This window comes from Aquarana catesbeiana, linkage group LG05 (genome assembly GCF_042186555.1).
Source record: "Aquarana catesbeiana isolate 2022-GZ linkage group LG05, ASM4218655v1, whole genome shotgun sequence".
Lineage (NCBI taxonomy): Eukaryota > Metazoa > Chordata > Amphibia > Anura > Ranidae > Aquarana > Aquarana catesbeiana.
In genome coordinates, this window is record NC_133328.1 from 122,376,494 (window position 1) to 122,402,807 (window position 26,314).

The 26,314-nt window shown below is 44.1% G+C and overlaps 1 protein-coding gene across 2 annotated transcripts in view; it reads left to right on the forward strand.

Moving 5' to 3' along the window:
* Positions 1–26,314, forward strand: part of SNX10 (sorting nexin 10) — a 121,801-nt gene that overhangs the window by 15,447 nt on the left and 80,040 nt on the right. Inside the window, exon 1 of one of the 2 annotated variants that reach the window (XM_073630145.1) lies at positions 23,518–23,603. The exons of the other annotated variant lie outside the window; for it this stretch is intronic. The gene's annotated coding sequence lies outside the window, so the exon portion shown is untranslated. Of the gene's footprint in view, positions 1–23,517; positions 23,604–26,314 lie in introns of those variants that run through there. 2 annotated transcript variants of the gene reach the window in all.

The window sequence follows — 26,314 nt, forward strand, 5'->3', positions numbered from 1 at the left end:
CAGATGCTCTGTCACCAAATGCACCAACTATGGAAGGGGTTAAAGACTGGTCACTGTTCTAAAATAAGAGCATGCAAGCTGACATTGCATGGTTTTATTCAGCTAATTTGTCACTTGGACTGCCCTCTGTTTACTGGGAGATGCCAATCTACTATTCTGCATATTTGGAGTACTCCCTTTTTCCAGCAACAACATTGTAGATATCTGCTTCTGTATATTATGGGAGGAGGATCTAGGGGCCTAATAAATGGGGGTTGTCCCGATACCACTTTTTTAGGACCGAGTACAAGTACCGATACTTTTTTTTTCAAGTACTCGCCGATACCAATTACCGATACACTTTTTTTTTTTTTTTTTTTTTTGGGGGGGGGGGTGGGGGGGCTTTGGTGAGATATCAGGGGTCTTAACAGACCTCTGATATCTCCCCCTTGAGACAGAGAAAGAGACGGAGGATAGAGATTCCCCAGTCCCCTTTTTCTGCAGCCTCAGCTGCACTGAGAATGAATGGAGAGAAGACAGCGGCTCCTCTCCATTCATAAACTGACACATCGTAATCACAGGAGATTACAATGTTTCAGTTATGTGAATGGACAGAGTCAGCTGACTCTGTCCATTCACAAAGGAAGGAGGAGGACGACAGCACAACGGAGGGGGACAGAGAAGGAGAGGAGGACAGCAGAACGGAGGGGACAGTGGAGGGGGACAGAGAAGGAGAGGGGAATGGAGGGGGACAGCGGAGAGGCACAGAGAAGGAGAGGGGGACAGCGGAGAGGCACAGAGAAGGAGAGGGGAATGGAGGGGGACAGCGGAGAGGCACAGAGAAGGAGAGGGGGACAGCGGAGAGGCACAGAGAAGGAGAGGGGGACAGCGGAGAGGCACAGCAGAACGGAGGGGACAGCGGAAAGGAGGGGGCATGGAGGAGGATGCAGTGACCGATCACCGCTGTATGTCACTAAAGCCCCTGAAAGCTGCTGGGGAGAACCTTGTAACTCCCCCACGCGCCAATCACGGCTGTCTTCTAGGTATCGGATCAGGCTTCGGGAGCATTTGCCCGAGTACAAGTACTTAGGCAAATGCTCGGTATCGGTACCGATACTAGTATCAGTATCGGGACAACCCTACTAATAAACCTCCCAAAATATCCCATGATTAGCAAAAAAATGTACGGCCAAAGCTTTTTCTGAATCTTACTTCTCTTCTGGGTCATATGAGTGCACTTCTGCACTCCTGTGATGCAGAATCAGCCGACAATGTACCAAAGCCTGCTGTCAACTGATGTAATGGGGCTGATCCAGGAAAGATTCCAACAATGTGGGGATCCACCCAGATGCCTAGAGAGCAGCTGGCCCAGCCTCTTGGCAAGCCCCTGAGAGCCTAATCCAGCCATTTTAACCCCCACTCCTGCCTGGCACTCCAGTAAGTGCTAGAGGAGTAGAGAGCGGTGACTGAGCGGAGCTAGAACTGGGCGATCGGCAGTCATGGGATTATTCAGTGGAGCTGGTGGAGGACAGCTGCAGCAGGGAGGGGAGTACAGTATGTATGGGTCGTGTGATGTGTGGGGTTTTTTTTTTTTCTCCTTTTTTAATGCCACCAACTATAGTCTGCCCTTTGGAATGACACCTTAAAATGCAGTGCCGGTCTGCCGCGATTGTTGCACGACAAATCGCAGCAACCTGCATCACGTGAAGCTTGTCGCCTAAAAAAGTTGAGCTACCTTTGGGCGACATGCTTCACGCGATGCTGGTTGCTGCGATCGCAGTGCGATTTATCGCAGCAGACCTGCCCTGCGATTTTAGCTGTCATTCCAATGAACCGCATCTCAAATATGAGTCCCGCAATTTGTCATTCACACATCAGTGCTTTGAAATGATGGCGACGATTCAAAACGCTGAAGTGTGAATGCAGTCTCGAGGAGGGAAAAAAGGGCCAAGAATAAAGAGCTTTTCACTTTGAAACAAGGTTGCCTGGTATTCTAGTTGTAGTGCAACATACTTGCTAAGTAGTTGGCTCTTTTCATCAGGGTAAATTCAGAGTTCCTGGGTTCAGTTCCCACCAAGTTTTGATCTGCATGGAGTTTGTGAGTAAGCTTGTCTGTATGCTGGCGACATATTTCATCCATGTAGTACACAGTTTCCAGATGGGAGTTGTTGCAGCACCCTTTTAATCGTATAGTCGATTCCAGTATGGTGTGCAAAGGATTATACCAAACGGACAGCCCTCACTGCTCTTCCCCTCACTTGGCTACTTTCTATTCTTTCTGCCGTTCTTGTGTTTTTATTTATTTATTTTTGCATGTGCGCTCCCTAATTTTCCTGAGCACTCCTCACCTTTTTAACCTTTTTTTTTTTTTTTTTTTTTTTTATTTTGTTCACTATAAGGGGTTATATACAGTGAGGTAAATAATTATTTGATCCCCTGCAGTTTTGTAAGTTTGCCCACTTACAAAGAAACGAAGGGTCTATAATTTTTATCATAGGTGTATTTTAAAAGATAGACAGAATATCAACCAAAAATCCATAAACACATGATACAAATGTTATAAATTGAGTTGCAGTTCAGTGAGTAAAATAAGTATTTGATCCCCAAGAAAGACCTGACTTTGTGCTTGCCAACAAGGGTTTCTCCAAGGTAAGACTTTTTTCTTGTAGTTGGTTACCAACAGGTTTGCACACATCTTGGTAGGGGTTTTGGTCCACTTTTTTTTTTTTTTTTTTTTTTTTTTTTTAGATCTTCTCTAAATCCTTTGTTACTAAAAGTATTTTTTTTAAATTAAAATAAACATGTTATGCTTACCTTCTCTGTGCAGTGGTATTTCACAGAGCCGATCCTCCTTGTCTAGAGTCCCTGGCGGCGATCTGCGCGCACCCGACCTGTGTGTCTATGGGGTTGTGCTCCATAGCCTTTCACAGCAAAACTTAGGCCCATCCCCCACTTCCTCTTTACTGCATCTGATTGACAGCAGCAAGAGCCAATGGCTCCTGCTGCTGCTCGAGTGCTGTGTAAAGAGGAAAAAAGGGGAGAATAGATGCAGCCGTGCAGAGCGCTGATCTCTTTTCCCCTTTACACAGGGGGCACAGAGAAACTGAAAGGTTTTTTTTTTTTTTTTTTTTTTTTTACTTAAGCCGGTTCCCGACTGGCTCACGTACATATACTGCGGCACAATGGCACCTCTGCGCAAAACCCCGCGTGTATATATACAGGGTTCCTTTTAAGAGCCACCAGAGGGCGCGTGCACAAGCGCCAGCATGGGGGTTTGTGTGTGTTTGTGTATATAAACACACAAATCTCTGTGCTGTCAGAAAAGAGACATGTCGCTTGTTCCTAGTAAGTAGGAACAGCGAAATGTCACCTCTCCTACTCAGTTCTATCCCTATACAGTAAGACCACACAGAGGAAACACACATTTAACCCCTTGACCGCCCCCTAGTTGTCAGAGCTGGGCTCAGCCCTTCCTTCTCAAGCTGGCCGCTCAGCTATCGGCTAATTGCCAGCTCAGTGACTCACCTTTTGATGATGTCCTGCCTACTTAAGCTGTCCAGTCCAGATGATCTCTGCCTTTGCCTTGGTCACATCTCTCACGCTCTCCTGTGTTCCTGTTAAAGACTTGCTTGGCTGACATTCCTTCTGACTCCAGATCCTGCTTGCTGTTCTACTACGCTCATCTCTGGCTCCCTGACATTTTGGCTTGTCTGACTATCGGTTCCTGAACTCTGGCTATGTTTTGACTACGTTTTACTCCATTTACCTTGTTTAATTTTATTAATTAAAAAAAAAAAAGTGTGATTTAACTGTACTTCTGTCTCGGTCTGATTCATGGTTTCTGACAGTAGGCGAAGGCCATGAATTCAGAAGATGCAGTCAGTCCACTTGGTGGTAATTTTCCAGATTGGATGAGATAGCAGCCTAAGGTATACCCACTGAGCTGGAGACGTTGATAACGTTTGCCATCCTCATTGACTCCAGACTTGGAGAGACTCTATTAACCACTTGCCGACCGCCTCACGTCTATATACGTGAGCAGAGCGGCACGGGCAGGCAAAATCGTGATTGCCTTCCCGCGGGCGGGGGGTCCAATCGGACCCCCCCCCCCCCGGTGCCATCGGCGGTCGGAATTTGGTTGGGAGCGATGAGAGACGAGGGGGAGACCATCCGATCGTGGCCCCCCCCTCGCGATCGCTCCCAGCCAATGAGAAACATCCCCTGCCTCTGTATAGTACACAGAGGCAGAGGATGTGATGTCATCTCTCCTCGGCTGGGCAGTTTCCGTTCCAGCGCCGAGGAGAGACGACATGTAAGTGCACCAACACTCACACACAACACAGTAGAACATGCTAGGCACACTAAACACCCCCGATTCCCCCCCCCCCCCCCCCCCCCCCCAGTCACAAACTGACACCAAGCAGGTTTTTTTTTTTTTTTTTTTTTCCTGATTACTGCATAGTGTCAGTTTGTGACAGTTACTGTGGTAGGACAGTGAGTGGTAGCCCCCTGTAGGTCTAGGGTACCCCCCTAACCCCCCCTAATAAAGTTTTAACCCCTTGATCACCCCCTGTCGCCAGTGTCGCTAAGCGATCATTTTTCTGATCGCTGTATTAGTGTCACTGGTGACGCTAATTAGGAACGTAAATATTTAGGTTCGCTGTCAGCGTTTTATAGCGACAGGGACCCCCATATACTATCTAATAAATGTTTTAACCCCTTGATTGCCCCCTAGTTAACCCTTTCACCACTGATCACCGTATAACTGTTACGGGTGACGCTGGTTAGTTCGTTTATTTTTTATAGTGTCAGGGCACCCGCCGTTTATTACCGAATAAAGGTTTAGCCCCCTGATCGCCCGGCGGTGATATGTGTCGCCCCAGGCAGCGTCAGATTAGCGCCAGTACCGCGAACACCCACGCATGCACCGTACACCTCCCTTAGTGGTATAGTATCTGAACGCATCAATATCTGATCCGATAAGATCTATACTAGCGTCCCCAGCAGTTTAGGGTTCCCAAAAACGCAGTGTTAGCGGGATCAGTACAGATACCTGCTAGCACCTGCGTTTTTCCCCTCCGCCCAGCCCAGCCCACCCAAGTGCAGTATCGATCGATCACTGTCACTTACAAAACACTAAACGCATAACTGCAGCGTTCGCAGTGTCAGGCCTGATCCCTGCGATCACTAACAGTTTTCTTGGTAGCATTTTGGTGAACTGGCAAGCACCAGCCCCAGGCAGCGTCAGATTAGCGCCAGTACCGCTAACACCCACGCACGCAGCATACGCCACCCTTAGTGGTATAGTATCTGATCGGATCAATATCTGATCCGATCAGATCTATACTAGCGTCCCCAGCAGTTTAGGGTTCCCAAAAACGCAGTGTTAGCGGGATCAGCCCAGATACCTGCTAGCACCTGCGTTTTGCCCCTCCGCCCGGCCCAGCCCAGCCCACCCAAGTGCAGTATCGATCGATCACTGTCACTTTTTTTAGTAGCGTTTTGGTGAACTGGCAAGCACCAGCGGCCTAGTACACCCCGGTCGTAGTCAAACGAGCACTGCAGTAACACTTGGTGACGTGGCGAGTCCCATAAGTGCAGTTCAAGCTGGTGAGGTGGCAAGCACAAGTAGTGTCCCACTGCCACCAAAAAGACAAACCTAGGCCTGTCGTGCCCATAATGCCCTTCCTGCTGCATTCGCCAATCCTAATTGGGAACCCACCGCTTGTGCAGCGCCCGTACTTCCCCCATTCACATCCCCAACCAAATGCAGTCGGCTGCATGAGAGGCATTTATATGTCCTCCCGAGTACCCCTACCCAACGAACCCCCCCAAAAAAGATGTTGTGTCTGCAGCAAGCGCGGATATAGACGTGACACCCGCTATTATTGTCCCTCCTGTCCTGATAATCCTGGTCTTTGCATTGGTGAATGTTTTGAACGCTACCGTTCACTAGTTGAGTATTAGCGTAGGGTACAGCATTGCACAGACTAGGCACACTATCACAGGGTCTCCCAAGATGCCATCGCATTTTGAGAGACCCGAACCTGGAACCGGTTACAGTTATAAAAGTTACAGTTACAAAAAAAAGTGTAAAAAAAAAAAAAAAAAAAACACAAATAAAAAAAAAATAGTTGTCGTTTCATTGTTCTCTCTCTCTCTATTCTCTCTCTATTGTTCTGCTCTTTTTTACTGTATTATATTCTGCAATGTTTTATTGTTATTATGTTTTATCATGTTTGCTTTTCAGGTATGCAATTTTTTATACTTTACCGTTTACTGTGCTTTATTGTTAACCATTTTTTTTGTCTTCAGGTACGCCATTCACGACTTTGAGTGGTTATACCAGAATGATGCCTGCAGGTTTAGGTATCATCTTGGTATCATTCTTTTTAGCCAGCGGTCGGCTTTCATGTAAAAGCAATCCTAGCGGCTAATTAGCCTCTAGACTGCTTTTACAAGCAGTGGGAGGGAATGCGCCCCCCCCCCCCACCGTCTTCCGTGTTTTTCTCTGGCTCTCCTGTCTCAACAGGGAACCTGAGAATGCAGCCGGTGATTCAGCCAGCTGACCATAGAGCTGATCAGAGACCAGAGTGGCTCCAAACATCTCTATGGCCTAAGAAACCGGAAGCTACGAGCATTTTATGACTTAGATTTCGCCGGATGTAAACAGCGCCATTGGGAAATTTGGGAAGCATTTTATCACACCGATCTTGGTGTGGTCAGATGCTTTGAGGGCAGAGGAGAGATCTAGGGTCTAATAGACCCCAATTTTTTCAAAAAAAGAGTACCTGTCACTACCTATTGCTATCATAGGGGATATTTACATTCCCTGAGATAACAATAAAAATGATTTTAAAAAAAAAATGAAAGGAAAAGTTTAAAAATAAGATAAAAAAGCAAAAAAATAATAAAGAAAAAAAAAGCACCCCTGTCCCCCCTGCTCTCGCGCTAAGGCGAACGCAAGCGTCGGTCTGGCGTCAAATGTAAACAGCAATTGCACCATGCATGTGAGGTATCACCGCGAAGGTCAGATCGAGGGCAGTAATTTTAGCAGTAGACCTCCTCTGTAAATCTAAAGTGGTAACCTGTAAAGGCTTTTAAAAATGTATTAATTTTGTTGCCACTGCACGTTTGTGCGCAATTTTAAAGCATGTCATGTTTGGTATCCATGTACTCGGCCTAAGATCATCTTTTTTATTTCATCAAACATTTGGGCAATATAGTGTGTTTTAGTGCATTAAAATTTAAAAAAGTGTGTTTTTTCCACAAAAAATGCGTTTGAAAAATCGCTGCGCAATTACTGTGTGAAAAAAAAATGAAACGCCCACCATTTTAATCTGTAGGGCATTTGCTTTAAAATAATATATAATGTTTGGCGGTTCAAAGTAATTTTCTTGCAAAAAAAAATAATTTTTTCATGTAATCAAAAAGTGTCAGAAAGGGCTTTGTCTTCAAGTGGTTAGAAGAGTGGGTGATGTGTGACATAAGCTTCTAAATGTTGTGCATAAAATGCCAGGACAGTTCAAACCCCCCCAAATGACCCCATTTTGGAAAGTAGACACCCCAAGCTATTTGCTGAGAGTCATGTCGAGTCCATGGAATATTTTATATTGTGACACAAGTTGCGGGAAAGAGACAAATTTTTTTTTTTTTTTGCACAAAGTTGTCACTAAATGTTATATTGCTCAAACATGCAATGGGGATTTGTGAAATTACACCCCAAAATAAATTCTGTTGCTTCTCCTGAGTACGGGGATACCACATGTGTGAGACTTTTTGGGAGCCTAGCCGCGCACGGGACCCCGAAAACCAAGCACCGCCTTCAGGCTTTCTAAGGCCGTAAATTTTTGATTTCACTCTTCACTGCTTATCACAGTTTTGGAGGCCATGGAATGCCCAGGTGGCACAAAACCCCCCCAAATGACCCAATTTTGGAAAGTAGACACCCCAAGCTATTTGCTGAGAGGTATAGTGAGTATTTTGCAGACCTCACTTTTTGTCACAAAGTTTTGAAAATTGAAAAAAGAAAAAAAAAAATTTTTTTCTGGTCTTTCTTCATTTTCAAAAACAAATGAGAGCTGCAAAATACTCACCATGCCTCTCAGCAAATAGCTTGGGGTGTCTAATTTCCAAAATGGGGTCATTTGGGGGGGGGTTTGTGCCATCTTGGCATTTTATGGCCTTCAAAACTGTGATAGGTAGTGAGGAGTGAAATCAAAAATGTATGCCCTTAGAAATCCTGAAGGCGGTGATTGGTTTTCGGGGCCCCGTACACGGCTAGGCTCCCAAAAAGTGCCACACGTGGTATCCCCGTACTCAGGAGAAGCAGCTGAATGTATTTTGGGGTGCAATTCCACATATGCCCATGGCCTGTGTGAGCAATATATCATTTAGTGACAACTTTTTGTAAATTTTTTTATTTTTTTTGTCATTATTCAATCACTTGGGACAAAAAAAAAATAAATATTCAATGGGCTCAACATGCCTCTCAGCAATTTCCTTGGCGTGTCTACTTTCCAAAATGGGGTCATTTGGGGGGCAGGGGGGGTTTGTACTGCCCTGCCATTTTAGCACCTCAAGAAATGACATAGGCAGTCATAAACTAAAAGCTGTGTAAATTCCAGAAAATGTACCCTAGTTTGTAGGCGCTATAACTTTTGCGCAAACCAATAAATTTACGCTTATTGACATTTTTTTTTTACCAAAGACATGTGGCCGAATACATTTTGGCCTAAATGTATGACTAAAATTTAGTTTATTGGATTTTTTTTATAACAAAAAGTAGAAAATATCATTTTTTTTTTTTTTCAAAATTTTCAGTCTTTTTCCGTTTAAAGCGCAAAAAATAAAAACGGCAGAGGTGATCAAATACCATCAAAAGAAAGCTCTATTTGTGGGAAGAAAAGGATGCAAATTTCGTTTGGGTACAGCATTGCATGACCGCGCAATTAGCAGTTAAAGCGACGCAGTGCCGAATTGTAAAAAGTGCTCTGGTCAGGAAGGGGGTAAATCCTTCCGGGGCTGAAGTGGTTAAGAAGCGCTTGCTCCTGGGGGATCATGACCACTCGTTGACCATAGCCCTATCCATTCTAGACACCTTCTCCCGGTTCTCTGGTCTTAAGGTAAATTGGGATAAGTCACAAATTCTGCCATTGCAAGTCCCATCCCTGACCCTTAGGGCCCTGACAGGCTCCCCACTCCAGTGGGTGGATAAGGTGAAAGATCTGGGACTGCATATTACCCAGTCGGTATCTGACTTTATTCCCCTCCAATGTCGCTCTGATTGTTCAGACGCTTAAGCTGCACACTCAGGCCTGGTTACATAGTTACATAGTTACATAGTAGGTGAGGTTGAAAAAAGACACAAGTCCATCAAGTCCAACCTATGTGTGTGATTATGTGTCAGTATTACATTACATATCCCTGTATATTGCGGTCATTCAGGTGATTAATAGTTTCTTGAAGCTATTGATGCTCCCCGCTGAGACCACCGCCTGTGGAAGGGAATTCCACATCCTTGCCGCTCTTACAGTAAAGGTGTAACCTACCATTGCCCCTGATTGGGAAAATAAACTTGCTGAAAATGAAATTTCTCCCCCTATTCCTTTACATCTTTAGGAATTCTCTGGTTTGGATACCTCAGACTATTTTCCAGTCCATTGATAGAGTGATTAGACTTTCTCTGGGGTGGGGGACTCCACGCATTAGATTGCAAGTGCTACAGCAGCCCTGGAAAGGAGGGGGGTTGGTGGTACCCAACTTTGTTAGATCTTTTTTAGCAGGGCATTAGGTTTTCGCACATGGATGGCTGACTCAACCAGAAGATGATGCTGTGGTAACTTTGGAGGCTGTTGTGGTTGGGTCATATGAGGCACTGTCTGACCTACTGTACAGGGGCAGGGGGGCCCCCCCTTATCCCATGACGGGGTCAATGCACTCAGTCATCAGAGCATGGGAGTTGGCTAGAAGGACGGTGACCTGGAATCATTACTCAGGGGAGGAAATTACCCAAAGCCTTATCTACTATATACAGGCAATTGTTCACTGACTCTCACATCATGTCGTGCTGCCTGGACGGTGGATTTTCCGCAGTTAGACAATGATGACTGGGATGATGTCTGGCACATTACATTTGCTAGACTGGTGTCGGCTTGTGATCACCTGATTCAGTTCAAGTTTCTTCATAGGATATACTACACACCCGCTAAATTAGCAAGGACTTTCCCTGCGCACCCCTTGAACTGCTGGAGGTGTGATGCACCTGGAGCAGATTTTCTGCACATTTTTTGGCTGTGCCCGCACATCCGGTGGTTCTGGGTGGGTGTAATGGACTGTGTTAGGTCGGTAACTACAATTGCTATTGCACCATCTATTGAAATTTGTCTGTCTGGGCCTGGTACACACATTAGCACCCAAAAATGTGATCCGTACTCTGCTCACATTGCTCCTGTATTATGCTCTCAAAGTGATTATCTTATCGTGGGAGCAACCAATGGCTCATAGCCTGGAAGGCATTGATTAACAAGGCTCTACCGCTGTATGAAGCTACATATCTCAGTAGAGGGGTACCTGATAAGTTTAAAAAGGTGTGGGGTAACTGGATAGATGACAATTCAACGGCATCAGATGGTTTGGCTCCTGGTGATTAGTTGAACTATGTGGCAGATAGTGAGGCTTGGGTAAACCTAGATGGGAATTTATAATCTCCTTTACTACGGCTATTGGGGGATATTGTATTGTATATGTCCTCCCCCCCCTTCCTCCTTTTCCTCTTCGCTATGATTTTTATATGAATAGATTTCTGATGTCTGTCTGTTATTAGATATGGGAGCTGAATTGTAGTGCTGAACGTTTATTATGTTCTATGTGGGAAAACCTTTAATAAAAAATTTACAAAAAAAAAAGCGCGCTTGCAGAGGCCTCCTGTACATATTTTTTTTTTTTTTTTTTTTTTTTTTTCCCCTCCTCTCTGAGCTTTGCAGTCCCACCCTTGCCTCCCTCCCCTCCCATGCCTCCTGGTACAGAGTTGGTCAGTGAAGATGAACCCATGCACTTGGGCTTCACATGTCTCTCTATGGATGAGAGAACCCTTAGGAGGAGGGAGAGATTGTGGCCAGGCAGGTCTTGTCCTACCCGTCCAGGGAACGCCAAAACCTTGAGGTCCTGTCACGGACAGACCTTAGGTGGCGTTGTTTCGTCTCCAGTTATCCTGAAGGATAAGCCACTGGTTTTGTTTACCCTTTCTTGGGCTGTGTCGTCTGTCGAGATACAGGCTCTAATCGACTCTGGGGCTGCAGGCCTGTTCCTTGATGCTGCCTTTGTATCAAAGCACTCGATTCTGCTGCAGCTGTGTGATACTCCACTTGCCATTGAGGCTCTTGATGGGAGACCTCTACAGCCTGCCCATGTGACTCATGAGACTGTTCCATTGTCGTAGGGGCTTTTCACCATGAGATAATCCAATTTCAAGTTATTTCCTCCTGAGATTTGTTGCAGTTATGTGTGGTGGTTTATCTCAACGATATCCTCATATTTTCCAAGTCACCGGAGAGCCACCACACAGATGTCTGTGTGCTTCAGAAACTAAGAGAACAATCTCTATTGCAAATTGGAGAAGTGTGAATTCCATTGTGAACAGGTTAAATTCCTGGGTTATGTCATTTCTACTGCTGGTTTTTCGATGGACCCATTTTCGATGGAAACATTTTCTTGGCTTTGCCAACTATTTAAAGCTAGCCGCTCAGCTGTCGGCTAATTGCCAGCTCCTCTCTCCACAGTGACTCACCTGTTGCTATCCTGCTCGTCAGTCCTGCCTACTTAAGCTGTCCAGTCCAGATGATCTCTGCCTTCGCCTTGGTCACATCTCTAGAGACGCTCTCCTGTGTTCCTGTTAAAGACTTGCTTGGCTGACATTGCTTCTGGCTCCAGATGCTGCTTTCTGTTCTACTACGCTTATCTCTGAATCCCTGACGTTTTGGCTTGTCTGACTATCCGTTCCTGAACTCTGGCTATGTTTTTGAATACGATTACGGTTTTACCTTTTTTTTTTTTTTTTTTTTTTTTTTTTTATATTAAACAAGTGTGATTTAACTGTACTTCTGTCTCAGTCTGATTCATGGTTTCTGACACTAGTGTTAACCCCTTCCCCACCAGTGTAATTTACACAGTAATCAGTGCATTTTTCTAGCACTGATCGCTGTATAAATGTCAATGGTCCCAAAAATGTGTCAAGTGTCCGATCTGTCCGCCGCAATACCGCTAAAAATCGCAGATCACTGCCATTTACTAGTAAAAAAAAAATAATAAAAATGCCATAAATCTTTCCCATAGTCAATATACGCTTATTGCGATTGTTTTTTTATTTTAACAAAAATATGTAGAAGAATATATATTGGCCTAAACCTGATTTAGAAATGTCCTTTTGGGAATATTTATTATAGCAAAAAGTAAAAAAATGTTTTATCTTAATGCATTCGGATAAAAAGCCTTCTGTGCAGCAGCCCCCCCTAATACTTGCCTGAGGTCCCGATGTCCACGAGTGTCTCAACCGTCCAGATGATCTTTCCTGATTGGCTGAGACACAGCAGTGGCACCATTGGCTTCCGCTGTTGTCAATCAGAGTCAGCTAGCCAATCGGGGGAGAGAGGGGTCCGGGTTGGGGGTCCGTGTCTGGATACAGGAAGCTGTGACTCGGCTTGGATGCCCCCATAGCAAGCTGCTTGCTGTGGGCGCACTGAACAGGAAAGAGGAGCCAGGAGCACAGAAGAGACACCAGAGGAAAAAAGATCTGGGCTGCTCCGTGCAAATCCACTGCAACAACGCAGGTAAGTAACATGTTTGTTGTTTTTTGTTTTTATAGAAAAAAAAACTAGCCTTTTTATTGCAAACAATGCATTAAGGTAAACATTTTGGGTTTAGTAACACTTTAAGGCTTCTTGGCTGTCGCTTGGCAACTCTGTTTCATCTACCTCTGTAGATTTTTCTATAGGATTAGGCCCCTTTCACTCGGGCGGCTGTTCTGCTGCTGTTAAAAGCATGTTTTGTTATTTTGAAAATCGGAGAATCCTGGTTAATTTGCAGTTACACATTGCGTTTAGCTGTGTTGGAACAGTCTTGCCATTTCTGATGTGCTTCCTGTTTGTTTTTCTTTCCTTGTTTTCGCTGCTATCAGCAGGTGAAATGGTACACTGTGGTTAAGTGGAGATAGCTGCAATGAAATTGGTCCTGGACGCAGTCATATTTATTTTTTCTAACCGCACCAACCCCCATGTAACAAAACCGTTGCTGAATGGGGCCACAGGAAAGCATTGTCTGAGTTTAGCTGCGGTAGATGACTTGATCTATCCGCAGCTAAAAGCTGAATTCTATCCGCCCGTGAGAAAGGGGCCTTAAGGTCTGGAGACTGGCTGGGCCACTCTGTGACCTTTAATGTGCTTCTTCTTGAGCCGCTCCTTTGTTGCATTGGCTCTATGTTTTGGGTCATTGTCATGTTGTAAGAACCATCCATGACCCATCTTCAGTGTTCTGGCTGAGGGAAGTAGGTTCTCATCCAAGATTTTACAATACATGGCCCCGTCCATAAGCCCATCAATGTGGCAAAGTCAGCCTGTGCCCTTTTAGCAAAGAAACAGCCCCAAAGCATAATGGTTTCCACCTCTGTTCTTGACTGTAGGGACGGTGTTCTTAGGGTCATAGTCAGCATTTTTCTTCCTCCAAACAGGGTGAGTCACGTTAATGCCAAAGAGCTCAATTTTGGTCTCATCTGACCACCGCACTTTCTCCCAATCCTTCTCTGACACATTTTAGATGTTCATTGGCAACCTTCAGACAGGCCTGTATATGTTCCTTCTTAAAGTGATGTTATTTATTTTTAAACTAAGCTTTACAAACAAGTTATATTTACCTCCTCTGTGCAAGGGTTTTGCAAAGTGGCCCAAACCTCCTTTTCTGGGATCCCCCGGCGGCACTCCTGGCTCCTCCTCTTCTCGAGTGCCCCCACGGAGAGCCGCCTTCCATGGGAGCACTGGTGTGGGCGCACTCCCGAGTCCTGCTGCTGAGCCAGTGGCACCCGCTGCTATCTATCCAATGAGGACCTGAGACAGCGGCTGGAGCTGCTGTGCTCGTCCCTGTCGCTGGAGCGATCGGGTTCAGGTAAGAAAAAGGGGGGGGGGGGGTGCTGCAGCACAGGTTTTTCACCTTAACTACTTCAGCCCCGGACCATTTGGCTGGCCAAAGACCAGGTTGTGCGACGTGGTTCCCAAACAAAATTGACATCCTTTTTTCCTCACAAATAGAGCTTTATATTAGTGGTATTTGATCACCTCTGCGGTTTTTATTTTTTGCGTTAAAAACAAAAAAGCGACAATTTTGAAAATTCATTTTTTTTATTACTTTTTTGCTATAATAAATATCCCCCATAAAATAGATATAATTTTTTTTTTCCTCAGTTTAGGCTGATAGGTATTCTGCTACATATTTTTGGTAAAAAAAAAATTGCAATAAGCGTATATACATTGGTTTGCGCAAAAGTTATAGCATCTACAAAGTAGGAGATACATTTTATAGCATTTTTATTTCTTTTTTACTAGTAATGGCGAAATATATTTATTTTATTTATTTCGCCATTACTAGTAAAAAATAAATAAAATTGCTATAAAACGTATCTCCTACTTTGTAGATGCTATAACTTTTGCGCAAACCAATGTATATACGCTTATTGCAATTTGCAATTAACCCCTTCACTGCCAGCGACATTTTTACAGTAAATCAATGCAATTTTATAACACTAATAGCTGTAAAAATGCCAATGGTCCCAAAAATGTGTCAAAATTGTCCGACCTGTCCGTCATAATGTCGCAGTCCTGCTAATATATATATTAGCAGGACTGCGACATTATGACGGACAGGTCGGAGAATTTTGACACATTTTTGGGACCATTGGCATTTTTACAGCTATTAGTGTTATAAAATTGCATTGATTTACTGTAAAAATGTCGCTGGCAGTGAAGGGGTTAACCACTAGGGGGCAGTGAAGGGGTTAAGCGTGTTCTAACTAAAGCGGGGATGGGACTGTGCAGGGGAAATGACAGATCATCTGTTTATACTCTGTATGAACAGACGATCTGTCTGTTCTCCCCTCAGAGAACCGGAAACTGTTTATTTACACACACAGATCCCAGTTCTCGGTGTGCCCCGAGCAGTCGCAGGAGCCCGGCAGTGATTGCGACCGCCGGGCACTCGCATCGCCTCCGTGGGCGAGCAGGGGGCACGCGCCCCTAGTGGCCGCTTGTTACCGACGTAACAAGGCGGCGATTCGCGCAGCCGAGCCATGTTGCCGCAGCTGCGGGGGCTGGTCGGCATGCGGTTAAAGCGGAGTTCTGGCCTTATACTTTTTTTTTTTTTTTTTTTTTTTTTTTTTTTTCTGGCATCCCATCATAATGCATTAACCAAAATAGTTTATTTGTTATTGGATCTAACTTTTTTTTTTTTTTACGTACAATTAAGAAAATCCTCTTCTGGCGGTTGCCATGATGGAGCCCAATCACAACCTCTTCCTGGATTTGCAATCGAGAGGTGCATGTTTGGTAACGCATGCTCCGCTGGCCATAGCCCCGATTGTTTAGAAAGTTGCCATAACAACGGGCGGCGACTGAAGAAGGTCCCGCCCCGTTGTTATGGCAACATGGATGTGATCCGCCTTAAATTGTCATTTCCTGTCGGGAAATAACGCAATTTTTTTAGCTCACAGTACTGCCCAGTAACTCCTGGGAAATGTAAGTCATCCCACAGGTGAGGGAGGAAGTGATGCGGAGCTCCGTGGACCCGGAAGTGGCAGATTAGGAGCCACTAAAATTTTCCCTCTCAAATGTTTAATACTATGAAAGGACTGTAAATATGTAAAAATGTTTTTTTAGGATAGAATTTCCGCTTTAATGCTTAGAATGAATGCAGTTAGCTGAAAAATCGTGAGGGTTTACAACTCCTTGTTGGCGTCCCTTGCGGGTACTGCAGGGTTTCAATCCATGGAGGCGTATTGTGTTACCAATGGTTTGTTTGACTGTGGTTCCAACTGCCTTGATCATTCACAAGCTCCTCTTGTGTAGTTCTGGGCCGATCCCTCACTTTTCTCATGGTCATCCTTGCCCCATGAGGCAAAATCTTTAATGGCGCTCCAGACCAAGGGCGATGGTTATTTTGTATTTCTTCCATTTGCGACAAATCGCTCCAACAGTTGTCTCCTTCTCACCAAAGCTTCTTGCTGACGGTCTTGTAGCCCATTCCAGCCTTGTGCAGGTCTACAATCTTGTCCCTGACATCCTTTGATAGCTCTTTGGTCTTGCCCATGATAGTGAGGTTTGAATGGAAGAAAGATTCTGTGGAAAGGTGTCTTTTATACATGTGACGAGTTGTCGTTAGGAGTGCCTTCTTAATCTGACAGGACTAATCCTGTGTACCAAATGAGCACATACTGTAGCCAGTCTGCGAGAGAATTATTGTTGGTAGGGGATCAAATGCTTAACTCGCTGAACTGCAACACAATTTATAACATTTGTGTTTTTTTTTTTTTCATTTGTTTGGGTTTTTTTGTTTGTTTTTTTTTTTCTGGATTTTTTGTTGATATTATGTCTCTATCATTTAAAATACACCTATGATCAAAATTTATAGACCCTTCATTTCTTTGTAAGTGGGCAAACTTACAAAATCTGCAGGGGATCAAATAATAATTTTCCCCACTGTACATTCCTCAGTGTGATACTATATAATAACCTATACACTACTATATAAAGTTCATCTGTTTCCTCACAAATTTATGATATTGTTTTTGCTTTCTAGTCCGTGTGTGTTCTGTCTGTAATTTTAGCAAAGTTTGTATCTGAAATCACTCGTGCTGTGCATTTTTATGTACATCTGTTTCCAGATGTACCTCTTGTCCTTTTTGGTATTGAGTGAAAACTTTCAGTAAATACTATTCAGGAAGAGATGAGATGTTTACCCAACCAATCCATCCCTTCAACTAATCTTACCTCCTGTAATGAGGATGTTGGCCTTGCATGAGGATATTACTACATACATACTGATATTGTTCAACATTTAGATGTTGGTATCTACCTACAAAATCTTTGTATGGACAGATTTATGAAAACTGACTGCTTGTTCTGTTTTACAGGCTTGGCACAGCACGGTTTCGTCTACAGATATTAAAGACAATGGGCTCAATTCACTAAAGCAGGGGTCTCAAACTGGCAGCCCTCCAGCTGTTACAAAACTACAAGTCCCATCATGCCTCTGCCTGTGGGAGTCATGCTTGTAACTGTCAGCCTTTCAATGCCTCATGGGACTTGTAGTTTCGCAACAGCTGGAGGGCCGCCAGTTTGAGACCCCTGCTGACTAAAGGATATTGCATGTGATATTTGGGTCCTGTGTCCAAATATTGCATTTGATGATGAAAATGTAAACTCACTGTAAGTTTGTGGTATTTACCGCAATAACAAACGCTTGGTAAATACTTCATAAACCAGGGGCCTCCACACTTTTCAAACAAAGCGCCAGTTTATTGTCCTTCAGACTTTAGGGGGGCTGAACTCCCCACAGGAGTGGAAATTTTCCTGGCATCAGTGGGAGTAAAGATCACCACATTTGGTATCACTGGGAGGAATAGCGTCCCATCATTGATATCTTTGGGAGGACTAGCACTCCATCGTTGGCGTCCCTTGGGAGGAATAGCTTATCAGTGGGAGAAGTGCCCCAAAGGCCAGATAAAAGCAAGCAAAGGGCCGCAGTTTTGAGACCACTGGCATAAACCGATCAAATCTCAAGGCTCAGAGTGTAATTTCCACACTGCTAGGTAAGGGTGCTGCACATGGTTTACATTATCTCACCTGTAATTCTGTGCGCGCCTATGTGATTTGATGTGGATCAGCTGTTGCGCAAGAATGTGTGACAAAAGGAGCCCTATTGTCTTGGCGTCCTGTTTACACCTATCTAATGTGCCTAAAGTGGAATAAAACCTCTGACAAAGTGTTGTTGCGTTTTTTTTGTTTTTGTTTTTTGTTTTTGTTTTTTTTTTTTAATTTTGGATCCCAGGATCTTTTAGCCATAAGGTACTAGTACGCACAGCATATTGGCACATTATGGCAGACATATCTGGGAAGTGAGTTCCTCTGTTGGAAGTGATTGATTGGAAAACAGACATTTATCGAAGTGTGTATGGCCACCGTAAGAGATCCCTTACCTTCAGCTTCGGCATCATTCCATTGCTGTGCCTTCTCTAGCGAAGGTTCTGTGGCGTTTGGGCCAGCAAAGGGGGAGATATCAATTGGGGGAAGTTGTATCTTCCACTTATCTGCATTGCCAGTCTGACATGACCTTGGCCGCCTGCAGGAGCAAGGCTGAGCACAACGATACAGGTGACTCATTTGGATTAAAACTGTAACATGGAAAATTGTTATAACTGACGGAAAAGTTAGCTTTGTCCGATTTACCAGAATACAAAATATATCTCCTCTGATATATAAATAGGAAATACTGCCTCTAGGTCTCTGTACAGAAGATTACATGAAGTTTAAAGTGGTTGTAAACACCTTGTAAAACAACCCATTCAGTTTAAAAATAGGAATGAAAGACAAAACTTTTGTGTAAGTAATCACATTTCCTCTGTTCTCAGCTGCATAAGAGCTGGGGAAGGAAAAGCCAACATGAGCTGCCTATTGGGCACTTTTACCCCCTTCCTGCCCTGGCCAGTTTTCATCTTTTCAGTGCTGTCGCACATTGAATGACTATTGCGAGGTCATGCAACCATGTACCCATATGACATTTTTTATATATTTATTTATTTTTTTTTTTTTTTTTTCACACAAACAGAGCTTTTCTTTTGGTGGTATTTAATCACCACTTTTATTTTTATTTTATTTATTTGCTAAACAAAAAAAAAAAGCCCGAGAATGTTTTAAACAAACATTTTTCATTGTTATAAAATTTTGCAAACATTTACACAAGTTTTGTCTTTCATTCCTATTTTTAAACTGGGTTGTTTTTTTTTTTTTTTTCTTCCTTTTTCTCCACTGATGTGCACTGATGGGGGCACTGGTAGGCGGTACTGATTGGCAACACTAGTGGGCACTGTTGGGACTGCACTGATAATCAGTGCCGATGTCCCTTTAACACAAGTCCGTTATCGGTTCTCCTCTTCTCTCTGGTGAAGGGCTGCTGTGAGTGGCCCTTTACCCCGATCTGTGATCAGCTGATTCCGAAGGACGTCCCATGTAAACCATCTTTCGGCTATAGCACGGACGGAAACCTTTTTTTTTTTTTTCCAAATGAATGCAAAACTACGTTGAGTAATGTCTGCCTGGAGTCCAACTTTAAAGCGTTTTTAACTACTGGCCACTTTTACCCCCTTCCTGACTAGGCAAATTTTTAGCTTTCAGCGCTGCCACACTTTGACAATTGCGAGGTCATGCAACACCGTACCCAAATGAAATTGTACCTGATGTGGGGAGGAGCCACCAGCGCCGCTGAGGGACACCAGAAGAGGAGGATCAGGGCCACTCTGTGCAAAACCCTTGTACGGAGGATGTAAGTATACCATGTTTGTAAAGGTGTGTTTGTTAAAAATATAAAAAAACACACCTTTACAAACACACATGGTATACTTGCCTCCATTGTGCAAGGGTTTTGCACAGAGTGACCCTGATCCGCATCTTCTGGTGGCTCCTCCCCCTGTATCGAAGGTCCACGTTGGAGAAGCGCCCTTCTTGGTGGACACCCTTGCGGGCGTGCTCCCGAGGCCCGCATCTGTGTCCATTCACACAGTATGCAGGACTCGGCCCTGCCCCAGAGTCATTGGATTTGATTGACAGCAGCAGGAGCCAATGGATGCACTGCTATCAATCTAATCAGGACACGACACCAGGTAGAGCTGGTGTGCTCATTCCCGGCCGGAGAAGGATCGGGGGCTTGAGGGGGGCTGCAGCACCACAGAAGGTTTTCTTGTTGACATCTCTTGACCAATTGGATTGCCTTACAACTTGATCTGGAACCCAGACGTGGAGGTCCCATATTTTGGTGGTTGCACCATAAGCCTTGTTGACTCACTGAGCATATGCCCATTTGAGTCCTCACTCCAGTAAGCCTCCTCACCAACTGGTGGTGGTTCTCTTGTCTGTGTTCTCACCTCAACATTGATGTCATGTGGAATCCCACTTCTAGTTACACAACTTGTTTTCACCATTTATTTAAAGACTGCTATGTTTGTTTTAAAACGACTTTTGTATGCTGGCACATGGACTTTAGTTTGGGTGTGAAATTCACATTTCATTTTCATTATTCTCCTATTATTGGTCATTGCACAGTGTACATTTAGTTTGTATACATATGTATTTCAATGTTTTGAGCGCTGCACATAATTTTCACTTTTTACTTATTCTTTGATTTACACTTGTCTTAGTGTTTGTGCTGGATGCTACTAGATATGTACGCAGGGGATTGTGTAACACACGGAGGAAAGTGTGTGCAGACCAACGAATCGATAAAGAAAATCGTCAACGATTTATCGTTTCAGCCCTATTTACAGCGCTTCACTTTTTCCACATTTTGTTATGTTACAGCCTTATTCCAAAATGTATTAAATTCATAATTTTCCTCCAATTCTATAAACCATTCCCCACAATGACAACATGAGTTGTCAAGTTTGTTTGCAGTCTTTGCAAATTTATTAAAAATAAAAAATTACATGTACATAAGTATTCAGACACTCAAAATTGAGCTCAGGTGCATTCTGTTTCCACTGATCAGTCCTGAGATGTTTCTACAACTTGATTGGAGTCTACCTGTGGTAAATTCAGTTGATGGAGATGATTTGAAAAGGCACACACCTGTTCATATTCACCTATTCCCACAGTTAACAGTGCATGTCAGAGCACAAACCAAGCCATGAAATCCAAGGAATTGTCTGTAGACCTCTGTCAGGATTTTATCGAGGCACAGATCTGGGAAAGGGTGCAGAATCTGCAGCATTGAAGGTCCCAAGGAGGACAGTGGCCTCCATCATCTTTAAATTTAACGTTTGGCCACCCGGCCAAAGTGCGCATTCAGAGGAGAAGGGCCTTAGTCAGTGAGGTGACCAAGAACCCGATAATCACTCTGACAGAGCTCCAATGTTTTTCTGTGGAGAGAGGAGAACCTTCCAGAAGAACAACCATCTCTACAGCACTCCACCAATTGGGCCTGCATGGTAGAGTGGCCAGACGAAAGCCGCCACCCAGTAAAATGCAAATGACCGCCCACCTGAAGTTTGCCAAAAGGCACCCGAAGGACTCTCAGATCATGAGAAGCAAAGATTGAACTCTTCAGCCTGAATGGCAAGCATCATGTCTTGAGGAAACCAGGCACCCCTCATCGCCTGGCCAATACCATCCCTACAGTGAAGCACTGGTGGTGGCAGCATCATGCTGTGGGGATGTTTTTTAGTGGCAGGAACTGGGAGAAAGATGAATGCAGCAATGTGCAGAGACCTCCTTGATGAAAACCTGCTCTGGACCATGGACTGGGGCGAAGGTTCATCTTCCAACAGGACAACGACCCTAATCACACAGCCAGGATGACAAATGAGTAGGAGTGCAACGAATCAAAAAACTCAGTCAGGACCGTACCTCGGATCAGATCATTTTCGGATCAGCAAAAAAAAAGACAAACATAACCCCCGCTGTTCACAATCTCCCCCACTGTAAGCTCACCGCCACCGCCGGGTGTACAAAGATGGCCACCGCTCCAGATCTAGGCCGAAACCACGGCCTTTCCTAAGGCCGAGGCAGCGGAGCGCTTCGCGGATCGCAGGTGTGCTGATCTGAACGGGGTGAACCGCTCGGATCACGGATTGGTGATGATCCGTTGCACCCCTACAGATGAGTGACTGCAGGACAACTGTATGAATGGCCTTTCAGTGGCCCAGCCAAAACCCAGACTTGAACCTGATTGAACATCTCTCCCCGTTTAATCTGATGGAGCTTGAGAAACTGGCCAAAAATATGCGTGCCAAGCTTGTAACATCATACACAAAAAAAAAAAAAAAAAAAAAGGGAGAGAAGTGGGAGTTTGAAGCACACATCAGCACAACTCAGGTCAAGTGACCAAAATTAATTTGGTATAATCCATGGTATGTAAAAAAAACATTTTGGGCATCCAACCTCTAAAATGCTGTGGCCATCAAGCCTCTATATAATAAACCATGGGTCTAATCATAGTAACAAATGTACACATGCATATTTATTGATATCTTTGCTCTCTGTGTGACAATGGATCATGACTTATTGGGTAATTTATGTGTATTTTATGTATAATCAACCCATGGTTTATTATATAGAGGCTTGATGGCCACAGCATTTTAGAGGTTGGATGCCCAAAATGTTTTTTACATACCATAGATTATACCAAATAAATGAATTTTGGTCACTTGACCTGAGTTGTGCTGCTGTGTGCTTCATTTAAACTCCCACTTCTCTTTCTTTTTAACCAATGACCGGGACGGAGGCGAGCATCCCTTTGGTGCCAGCCTCATTTAAAGTACCAAAATGTTTCCTTTTTTTGAATTAAAATTTTTTTAGACTAATTGGTGCCAAAGGTGATTCAGCAAAGTATTAAGCAAAGGTGGTGTGTGTGTGTGTGTGTGTGTGTGTGTGTGTGTGTGTATATGTAATCTCTCTCTCTGTCTCTCTGTCTCTCTCTCGTTTTTGTAGACTTTTGAGGAAAATAATGCATTTAATCCATTTTGAAATGAGGCTGTAACAAAATGAGGAAAACGAAGCACTGTGAATACTTTCTGGACGCACTGTAGGCTTGCCTAGAGGTAAAAATCATATGTGGGAGTTTACTCCCACTTTAAGGCTTTCCTTCTACTTTCATCTGGTGATCTAGCTAGCAAATCTGTTCTTTTTCAAAAGCACAAGCTTTTCAGCAGATTGTATCACTTGCAGGGATGAGACAAACCATTTAACATGGACAGTGGTGCTTGCAATGATCAGCGTTATTTATGTAAAATCTTTATCACAAAAGGAAAAAACTGTTTGCTGTATCTGCTTTATAAAGTTGTTTGTTTTTTTTTTTTTTTAAGCTGGAGTTAGGCTTTATTTTGTTAAATGTGCTATCTGCTTTCGATGCATTAACCCCGCCCCCCCCCCCCCCCCCCCCCTGGCACTCAGTGCTGCTGTCCAAAGGGACCCCCTGAGCTCCTTCATCCAGAGTGGAGGCACTTTAATAAAGTAAATCTGTTAATGGCCGGATCACCAGGTGAAAACCAAAGTTGGGGGGAAAAAAAGCATAAAAAGAAAACCTAATGCAGCCACCAATGATTAGTAAGATGCAATATAATACTTTTTTGGGTTTAATACTGTTTTTAAGAAGTGATTTTCCGTTCTTCTTTTTATATGCTATAAGCAGCTTCTGCTTATGTGCTTTCTTGATTGTTCCTTTTCACCTGCAAGCTAAATGCGGTACGCCCGTGGGGATTTCAGCTGTTGTTGTACAACTTTGTAATTTTTATTTCCTCCTGCTTAAGGAAGTGAGATTACTTGTATTCATTGCGGAATAGTGGCCTCTCCAGCTAAGCACAAGCAACTTGTTTGCGGGTATGTACATTTCATTAGCTCTGGGTCTTTATTACAGATACTTAATATAGTGCCAACAATTTTACACATTTCTATACATATATATTGTACATTCATGTCAGTCCCTGCCCTTAAGGAGCTTACAGTCTAAGGTACCTAACTCGCATTCATACATATACTAGGGCCAATTTTAAACAGGAGGCAATTAACCTAACAGCATGTCTGTCTTGACGTGTGGGAGGAAACCCGAGTTCCTGGAGGAAACCCACACAGGCACAAGGAGAACATGCAACCTCTGGGCAAGTAGTACCATGGTAGGGATTCAAACTAATGACCTTAGTGCTACCAGTCTCGTCATTTTAAAGGCTGATGTTTGGCTATTGCTGTACTGTATATAACGATTCACCCCAGAATGTTCTCGCTACTCAAGTTTCAATCCAGAAATGCCTTTAGGCTATTTGTGTTCATGATTTCTCCAGCTCTGCTGATCTAAATACTGCTGTGTGATATGTGAATTTTCCAGTTCTGCTTTTAATATTGTAGAAACAGGATGCATGCCACAAGTTTAACACTTAACTAGTGAGCAGTTAGAAAATAGAGGCTATTATTGTATTCTAGGAAATTGCTATTCTAGCGATTGAGTGGAATTGATCGGTGTCATGGTTGGTGTTGCGCAAATCCAGCTTTATCCTTTTTGTTAAAAATTTCTGCTGCTTAATAAAAGCTATTTTTTTCATTCACTATAATGCTGGTCTTTTATTCAACAAAAAACTTTTATTTGCTTGAACTGGAACAAAACCTTAAAGCGGAGCTCAACCCAAAAGGGCGCGCTCAGCTTGTCTGCTTCCCCTCCTCGCCTGCCTTTTTGGGGGGGAGGGGTACCTGATTTTGACAGGTACCTGCTCCCACTTCTGGCTCACTATGCCGCAGCAAAGTAAGCCAGAAGTTCGACCCCCATCTCTCTTTCCCCCTGCAGCCGGGACATTCCATTCACAGAGCACAGTACGATATATGCTGTAGGAAAACCGGCTGTGAAGCTGCAAGGCTTTGCTGCTGATTTCCCATAGCCAAGAAGGCGGTGGCTTCACTGCTGGTTTCCCTTAGCCAAGATGGTGCCAGCACTCGAGAGCTGATTCAAGAATCTGCTTGGGTGAGGATGCCTAGATAAGTGCACTAATGGTAAAAGTCAACAGCTACAGTATTTGTAGCTGCTGACTATTAATTTTTGGAAGGAGCAGTCGGGACTGGGAAACTGGTCAGGGTTGAAGGAAAGTTGGATGATGCTAAATACAGGGATATTGTTGAGCAAAACCTGTACCACTCTGTGTGATTTGAGGCTAGGACAGAGGTTCACCTTCCAGCAGGACAATTAGCCCAAACACACTGCTAAAGCAACACTTGAGTGGTTTAAGGGGGAACATGTAAATGTGTTGAAATGGCCTAGTCAAAGCCCAGACCTCAATCCAATAGAAAATCTGTGGTCAGACTTAGATTGCTGTTCACCAGTGCAAACCATCCAACTTGAAGGATCTGGAGCAGTTTTGCAAGGAGGAATAGGCAAAGATCCCAGTGGTAAGATTTGGCAAGCTCATAGAGACTTATCCAAAGCGAGCCTTTTTTTTCTGTTTTGTCCTTTTTGTCGTTTGCTTCACAATTAAAAAAAAAAAAAAAAAAAATATTCAAAGTTGTGGGCATGTTCTGTAAATTAAATTATGCAAATCCTCAAACCATATTCATTCCAGGTTGTGAGGCAACAAAATACGAAAAAAAAAAATATATATATATATACACACACACACACACACACACACACACACACACACACACACACACACACACACACACACACACACACACACACACACACACACACACACACACACACACACACACACACACACACACACACACACACACACACACACACAGTAGAGGATAGCAGTAAGAAGGGTCGCTGGTTCGAATCCCAACCCCGACACTACCTGCCTGGAGTTTGCATGTTCTCGCTGTGCCTGCGTGGGTTTCCTCCCACACTCCAAAGATATGCTGGTAGGTGAATTGAATCCTGTCTAAATTGTCTCTAGTATGTATGAATGTGAGTTAGGGACCTTAGATTGTAAGCTCCTTGAGGGTAGGGACTGGTGTGTGTGTGTGTGATTTATATTATATTATATTCTCTCATTGGTTCATTGACACACAGCTCTTCTTCAGAACCATAGGGTTATATTGCCCCCTACAGGAGTAGGACACTAGGCAGAAAGACCTGGCTATGCCCATGGGCAGTCCTAGGTGATATACACCCCCCTCTCTGCTATAGGCCTTGAGGGGTGTGTTTTTTTTTTTTTTTTTTTTTTTTTTTTTTTTCAGCCTAGTCAGGAGTAAGGACCTAGTTCCCTGCTGGGATCTCCTAGTCCTGGCAAGTTTTATTTTTTGTTTGTTTGCAGCTCTCACAGGAAAAAATAAACCAATCAACTGCTGCACTGGGCGACGGGCTGGACATTTGATCCAGTGGTCCCCTCATTCTGGCCTGCGAGCGTGTGCAGACTGCAGCTACACGCTTGGTTGGCCGCGACATAGCCCCACTGGATGGGGGCTGGCTCGTGAGGTTGCATACAACCGGGGTCTCGGCTCGAGACGCCCCTCATGGCCAACCGCCCCCCCCCCCCCACTTCGGTGGCGAGGAGGTTCTGTCTGGAGCGGTGCCCTGCCTGGCCCTGGTAAGGTGAGTAAAT